Below are 8,646 nucleotides of genomic sequence, written 5' to 3' on the forward strand. Positions count from 1 at the left end.
CAATGATCTTAAAACTTTACTGACAACGGTGGCATCATCAATTGCTCCACCAGTGCTCTTGATATCTCCAACCACAGTCTTGATCCTTATGCCATATTGTTGAATGGTCTCTCCTTCAACCATCCTAATGTCTTCAAATTTTCCTCTAAGGCTTTCTTCCTTAGCCTGCTTGACATGCTCATCACCACCATAAATGGTTTCCAATGTGTCCCATACATCGTTAGGAGCATCCTTATCTTGTACATCAATGAACTCAATATCGGACAGGCTACTAATAAGGGCTTCCATGACTTGCCCATTTTCTTGAATCTCTCTTTTCTAATCATCAGTTAGAGTGTCAGTGGGGATTACATAGGCATTCTCAACACAGCTCCAATGTTGAGCACCCAAACTCTTGATATAAATATTCAATATGTCCTTCCATATTTTGAAGTTATCTCTATTGAACTTAGGACCTTCCCTCTTCATCATTAAAGCAAGATATTTTACCTCAAGTGGTTAAGCTTATATCATTGAGGACAGCTTATATCACCGAGGACCTGGAGTTGCTCTGATACCAATTGATGAATAATGATGAACAACAAATACCCTAACTGGTACTGAGAGGGGGGGTGAATCAGTACAAAAAAAAACTTCTCCATAACTTATCAAGTTAAAACAATGATAATAGGTTGTCTTCATCACTGAACTTAACCATGGCAATACTGGTTAAACATAGTAAGACTTTAGACATCTAAACCAGTAAAACTGAATACTTCGAATAACATTCAATACTTGATAACTACTTCACCAATATACATATGCATGTGTTGTATCAGTAATACCATAACTATTAGCTTTGCATGCATAATCACCTAAACAAAGTATGCTCAATCATCACATGAAAAATGCACAACACATGACACACATATTTTTCACCTGGAAACCCAAATGGGAAAACCCACGATGGGGATGAATACACACAGGCTTGTTTTTGAACTCTTTTGAAGCTCGCTCTATTAGGAGCCTAGTTCGGTTAAAGACTTTTACAATAAAGTTTTGTTAGGAACTAATCCTGTTAAAGATCACCCGATTAAGGGATGGCTATCTACCCTGTTAAAGGTTGAAACCTTGTCAAAGGTTACCTTGCTAGAGGATTTGAAGAACTTAATGATCTTGAGTCACCTAGTTAGAGGATTTACAATAAGCATGTTAAAGCTACCTAGAAAAGGGATTTTCCTACTATTGAAATGGTTAGAAGATAACAAGTAAAGCTCTGATCTGATAACGGCACTACATGATAAGGCAGATCCCTTTCAGTTCCTCTACTCTATAATCATACTCTGCGGTTTTTTACTCACTGGTCTGGCAAGTATCTCATCACTCGGATACAAAACACAACATTTGCCAACACTTACAATAACAAACATCATCGACCTTATAGACAACAATTAGGTCGGTAGCATAAACCCTAAACCCTGAACATTCTAGGTTTACAATTACAAGCGGTCCAATCCTGACTATTCAAACACTTTGCATAAAATAAAACAATCTCAAACAAATCACAAGTCATTCTGCATCGTTCATTCTTCACCGCACATGGGAATCAATAACCCATCACGCTCTCTTCACATACCACTTAGAAGAATGTTCATTCCCGAGGTAGACATTTAATGCAATCGATCTTCACATGCAAGATCCTCAAGGAAATCCTTAACATGCACAAAACTGACATGACATCTCAATCTCATCCTCATCTCTTAGCTAACTCATCACAAAATGTCACTGGTTGCATCGCACAAACTAGATTGCCAAACCGAAAACCCTAGAGCTGAGACTTCCAACCGGTAGTCACACTTAGTGAAACCCTAACACCAGTTCACTACATCTCTTCATACCGGTTCTCCAACTTGAACATCAATAACAACTTCTTCCATCTTCATACCGGTTCACCTGTACTTATTGACATCAATGACAACATACATTATCATCATATCATCATACCGGTTCATGATATGCCAACACTTTCCTCTTTTATTTTTTGAAGTTCTGTGAATTTGTTCATTTTTTCATCCTCTCTCTTCTTGAGACTTTCCATTACATAAGCAACAACGTCTAAATCTTGCACTATTTGAATTTCCTTGAATTCCTACATTTGTGTGAGAGTTGAGAAATACAACACCACAGGAGCCCAAATGATCTTTGCAAGTTGAAAAATTTGTTACAAGGAGAAGCAAGGAAGCAAATAACAGATAAAACAAATACACAGAAAATATGCTCAAAACAATGAGAGCTCAATATTCACAAAATGTGTAATGTGATAATCCTTACAATACAATAAAAAGAATAAACCTCTAATAGGTCAAGAAACCCTAAAAAGGAAAATCTAGGCTTGCACATAATAATTAATAAAAAGAATTAATTATTATGCACTTGAAGTTAGCTTAAGTGTAAAAAGAGATAATAGGGAACTTAAAGAATTAAACAAATATTGTTTAATTAATCAAATAAAGCCTTGATTACTCTAACACCCCCACTTAAGCTAGACTTAGGGAGAAGCTAAAACCTAGAACAGCTACTGAAAGCAGGAAAGATGGGTCCCAGCAACAAGGCCTGGTCAGGTACCCAAATACAACCAAATCTCTATGAACCGGAGAAATAGAGAAAACCATGTGGGAAAAAAACTCTACTCCAAATAGAGATAGAAAAGGCAAGAAGAAGGACTGAAAAAGCCTCCAAACAAGAATGTTCCAAAAAAATAGGAACAAGAGAAGATTGGAAGAATCACTGAAGCATGAAGAACCTGCAAACACTGTCAAAGAATAACTACTGATTTGAAGAACCTCCACTGCAATAGAACATGACTAGGTAGAGAAGACTGTAATCTGTATGAGTGCCCTCAAACGACACTACTCAAATCAGAAGGCAAACAAAGAAAAACAATTGAAATCGAAGATACAGATGGCATGAGAAACCAAAGCCTAAAGAGTTGATCAATCGAACCATGAAATCATTAGAACCAACAGGACAAACCTCCCCATAATGTTGAAAAGGGAGAGGGACATGTACACTAAAAAGAACGGCCAACAAGAACTGCACGACGAAAATCCAGGAACATCGAAGGCACAGAGAAAGTACATTGTGTTGTGGAAGGAACACTCACTTGACACATAGCATGAGGCAAATGTCATGGAAGGAACACTCACTGGACAAAGGTAGATGGCAAACATCAACTTTCTCATGGCACTTTAGAAGTAGTGCATGTACAATAAGGCACAAGATGTGCAAGACCTCAAGTAAACAATGCATGATGGCACTTTATCTCAGTGTGTTTGCATAAAAGAAGCTACAATGATAATAAGACTGGAAACAAAAAAAAGAGCCAAAACCGAGACATCCTACTCAGAGAAGAGATCCCAGGACCTGAAACAACCAAGATATCCGCAAAGTGCTGAAAAGCAAAAAACTGAAGAAAAAATTCCTGGAGCAGAATCTAGAAAGAAAACTCGTATGGCTGGAAAGTACACAAGACAAGCTTTCCAACGATATAAAGTTTTCAAAAAAATTGGATGGATGCTCAAGTGATGTCTCCTCGAGTGCAAAAATGAACCTCTGGATTTGACAAAAAAACACACTATCAAAAAAGAAAAATCAAAAGTTCAAACCTCCAGATCTAGATAGAGCTTGGAAAGAGCTTTCCGACGATATAAGATTTGTCGAAAAATGCCTCCGTATGACCAAGTTACGGTCAAAATTTTAAAAAAATCCCCTTTTAGGGCATAATTTGATGAAAATTTTCTGACGCATTTGCAGGTACAACCGTACGGATTTCTGAGCCTCAAAAAATGTGCCAAAAAAATCATGCCCCAGATACTCCTATCACCAAAAATAGGCAAATTATATATCAAAATTCATGGAATCAGCCTTCTGAATCCAACTGTGAGGTTTTTTTGGCACCAGAATGTACCAAAAAATAAGCTACCCCCAGAAATAGAAAAAAACAACTGCACAAACCCCTGAATATACAGATCTGGAGAACAAGTCCCAAAATCACCTAGAGGCTCAGGAGTAAAAAATGGTCAAGTTTTATATGACCATAGGGGTTTTGGGGCCTTTTGAGCATGATGGTGAGGTTCATTTAGGCCCAAAGTGCTCAGAAAAAAAGGCCTTTCCCTAGGTTCATAAAAAAAATTCTGAAAAACCCCAGATCTACTTCCAATGCAAAAATTCTCAAAACAAGAACAAATAGCTATAGATCTAAAGCTCTGATACCATGTGAGAGTTGAGAAACACAACACCATAGAAGCCCAAATGATCTTTGCAAGTTGAAAAACCTGTTACAAGGAGAAGCAAGGAAGCAAATAACAGATAAAACAAATACACAGAAAATATGCTAAAAAAAATGAGAGCTCAATATTCACAAAATGTGTAATGTGATAATCCTTACAATATAATGAAAAGAATAAACCTCTAATAGGTCAAGAAACCCTAAAAAGGAAAACCTAGGCTAGCACATAATAATTAATAAAAGAAATAATTATTATGCACCTAATGTTAGCTTAAGTGTAAAAAGAGATAATAGGGAACTTAAAGAATTAAACAAATATTGCTTAATTAATCAAGTAAAGACCCGATTACTCTAACAATTTGTTTGATGTTTTTTTCTGATTATATCCAGAAGAAAAAGGTCATCAAGGTTTGAGGCATTTTTTGGTTTTTTTCTTATATCTGGAAACAACTAAAAATGGAATTTGTAATATGAATTCTTCTTAGTTGTCGAGTAATCAGAATTGTTCTTTTTCGAAGAATCGAAATTCTTCTTTTTCAAAGAATTGAAATTCTTCTTTTTCAAAGAATTGAAATTATTTTTCCTCTTCTTCTCAGAGTACCCAAGATTCTTCATCTATTGAAAATTGGTAATAGCTTGATAATTTGGTTCTAGTATATATTGAATCACGGGTCCATGATTATCTTCTTTCAAATGATCTAGATAACTATAAGCCAAAATCTCATATCTGTGACGCTTGATGCAGTTTTTTAATTGCCTCAAAAAAACACGCTAATTGTTTTTCTCCCAAAAAGGATGCAAAGTCATTCCACCCGAATCGGCTACTAATAATTTTTTTGTTTTTCTACGACATTATTTTGTAGCCAACACACCATTTCAATCACTACTTCCAGTCCCTATCAGTCAACTCTCGAAGATCATTACAATTCAATAGTCCTTGTGAATCCAAAAAGTCCTTAAAAACTATCCAATTTCTAGAGTGTGGCTGACCGATACTGCACACCACCATTTGGCTATTGCAGTTTTTTTTTCTAATCGTTGGTCATATGTATAGAACCAATTGGTTTATTGGTCATTAACCTCAAGGATATTTTGGAAGCTCATAAAGGTCCATTTACAAGGGAAGGACATAAAGGTCTTTACGATATCTTAACTACTTCATGGCATGCTCAATTAGCCAAATAGAAAGTAACCCATCTAAAGAACCTTTTACTAAAATAAATGTAGTTGTATGGAAACCTAGAGCAATAGCATTATGAACCAAAAAGTCTTCGGGACCAATTGTTAAGAACAGTGAATTTTTATTATCGCTAATAGAACTCAACCAATCGGGTAACCATAAGATTTTGCTAGCATTGAATGTTGGATCATCTGTTGAAGATAAGAGTGCATCAAAACCATATAAGGACTTACCATGAGTAGATTGTATCCATTGAGCAAATATGCGTTCAATCAAGATTTGCTTTTCTGGAGTACCAAAAGCAAGCATAACATTGTTATGAAGATAAAGTCCCAAGGTATGAAAACCTAGGAATAAACTAACCCAACCCAAATGAGAGATTATGGCTTCCTTATGCTCCAACATTCTTGCCAATACATTATCCTTAATCTATTCTAGATTATAATCTCTAATGAGAAATATAGCTCCATGAGAAAATGCGCCTGTCATAATGAATCCGGCAATGTATTGATGATGAGTATACAGTGCAACTTGGGTAGTAAAATCTTGTGCTATGAATGCATAGGCAGGTAAAGAATACAGGTGTTGAGCTACCAAGGAAGTAACAACTCCCAAAGAAACTAGAGCAAGACCTAATTGAAATTGAAGAGAATTATTGATTATGTTGTAAAGACCCTTATGCCCGCGTCCTAGTAAGCCTTTTGGAGGAACATGTGCTTCTAAAATATCTTTTATACCATGTCCAATCCCAAAGTTGGTTCTATACATATGACCAGCAATGAAAAACACAAATGCAATAGCTAAATGATCATGTGTGATATCAGTTAGCCAAAAACTTTGAGTTTGTGGGTGAAATCCCCCGAGAAGAGTTAGAATAGCAGTTCCTGCCCCTTTAGTAGTACTAAATAAATGACTACTGGAATTAGGATTTTGAGCATAAAGATTCCACTGACCTGTAAAAAGTGGTTCCAACCCTTCGGGATGCGATAATACATCTAAAAAATTATCACATCTTATGTGTTATCCTCTTGATTTATGAATAGTGGCATGAACTAAATGCCTCATCCAAGCCAAATAACTGACTCCGAAAAGCCCTAACAAATGATGATTAAGACGAGATTCGGCATTTTTAAAACATGAAACACTTGGTTTCCATTGAGGTTGTAGATGCAACCAAGAAAGCAGAAAGAAATAGCAAGAAAATAACTCTAGTATAAAGATCTTCATTAGTGTGTAAGCCAATTGTATACCACCACTGATAAACACCAAAATAAGCAATATTGACCAAACCGGGGGCACCTCCTCGGGTAAACACTTCTACGGCCGGTTGACCAAAATGAGGATCTCAAATTACATGAGCAATAGGTGTTACATGTAAGGGGTCGTAGACCCATGCTTCGAAATTGCCTCGCCAAGCTACGTGGAACAAATTACCAGAGGTCCACAGAAAGATTATAGCTAACTAACGAAAGTGAGAAGCAAAAATATTTTGATAAAGATTCTCTTCAGTAATATCATTGTGACTCTCAAAGTCATGTGCACTAGCAATACCAAACCAAATACGATGAGTAGTTGGGGCCCAAGGAGTGTGGTAAAATACTCTTTTGTCTTTATGCCAGATTTCATAAATACTTTACTTATGCAAAAGTAAGTTATCACATAATAAAATTTGTTCTTTTCATTTTGTCAACAAATGAAGAGATCGTATAGGAAAGATGGTTGAGCAGTTCAAGGCATAGCATTGGAATTGTTATGTAGGCTTCTAATTATCGAGGGTTCGAATCTCTCTCTTTCTGTATATTCGCCTTAGTTTTTTTGCATCGTTTTCTCATGAATCTAAACCCAATTAGATGCTTTCATTCTCCTGTAATATCCTTCTATTTTGGGATAGAGAAAATAAAAAGAGTAAAGTATGGCAAAGGAAAATAGAAGGATATTGTTATTTTCCTTTGCCATACCTTTACTCTTTTTATTTTCTCTATCCCAAAATAGAAGGATATTGTGGGAGGATGAAAACATCTTATTGGGTTTAGATTCATGAGAAAACGATGCAAAAAAGACTAAGGCGAATATACGGAAAGAGAGGGATTCGAACGCTCAATAAACAAAAGCCTACATAGCAGTTCCAATGCTACGCCTTGAACCGCTCAACCATCTTTCCTATATGATCTCTTCATTTGTCGACAAAATGAAAAGAACAAGTTTTATTATGTGATAACTTACTTTTGCATAAGTAAAGTATTTATGAAATTTGGCATAAAGACAAAAGAGTATTTTCCCACACGCATTTTCTTCTTATTTCAAGATATTTTATTTTTCTCAATCTAATCTAATTATTTTATCTTATTTGGGGTATTATTGGCAATCCAATTGTGAAATTAATTCTTGGAATCCATATGACGCAAGGAGACATCAATTTTGCCATTTTGAGTGCAAACATGAATTGGATTACTCTTCTCGCAAAATACTCTAGAGGGTTATGATCCTCTACTCAGTCATACAAAAACTTATGAGGTTTTCTATCATAATGTGCTTTCTCATATATGTCTTTTGGCCTACCTAACCAGCCCAGAGACCTAAGGATATTTTCATGCTCAAGGTATCATTTTTTAGCTGAAGATGTATAATCGGGTTCATAGCGAGATAGAAGTTTCTGTTGCCTCAAAAAACTTTTAGGAGATATTGTTATTAAAGGTAAATAAGAATTTGTTGCTAAACTTTTAGCCGAGTACGATCATTTAGTTTCCTTAGGCCCTATCAACAGAATATAACACCAATGGACATGGTATTAAATCCATTAGGGGTACCTTCACGAATGAATGTTGGACAAATCTTTGAATGTTTGCTTGGTTTAGCAAGAAAAGTAATGAACAAACATTATAGACTAGCACCTTTTGATGAAAGGTACGAGCGAGAAGCTTCTAGAAAACTAATGCCATCTAAGCTTTATAAAGCTAGAGAGAAAACAACTAATCCATGGGTATTTGAACTTGATCATCCTAGAAAACATAGATTAATTGATGGAAGAACAAGAAAGGTGTTTGAACAACCTGTTACAATAGAAATAGCTTATATATCGAAATTGTGCCATCAAGTTGATGAAAAATTCATGCACGTTCTAGTGGACCTTATACACTGGTTACACAACAACCTCTCAAAGGAAAATCCCACCGAGGAGGGAAACGAGTAGGACAAATGG

The 8,646-nt window shown here is 35.9% G+C and overlaps 1 pseudogene; it reads right to left on the bottom strand.

The window, feature by feature from the left end:
* Positions 1-5,420: 5,420 nt before the first annotated feature.
* LOC131073349 (photosystem I P700 chlorophyll a apoprotein A2-like) lies at positions 5,421-7,466 on the bottom strand (annotated as a pseudogene).
* Positions 7,467-8,646: the final 1,180 nt, after the last annotated feature.

Source organism: Cryptomeria japonica, chromosome 10 (genome assembly GCF_030272615.1).
Source record: "Cryptomeria japonica chromosome 10, Sugi_1.0, whole genome shotgun sequence".
Taxonomy (NCBI): domain Eukaryota; kingdom Viridiplantae; phylum Streptophyta; class Pinopsida; order Cupressales; family Cupressaceae; genus Cryptomeria; species Cryptomeria japonica.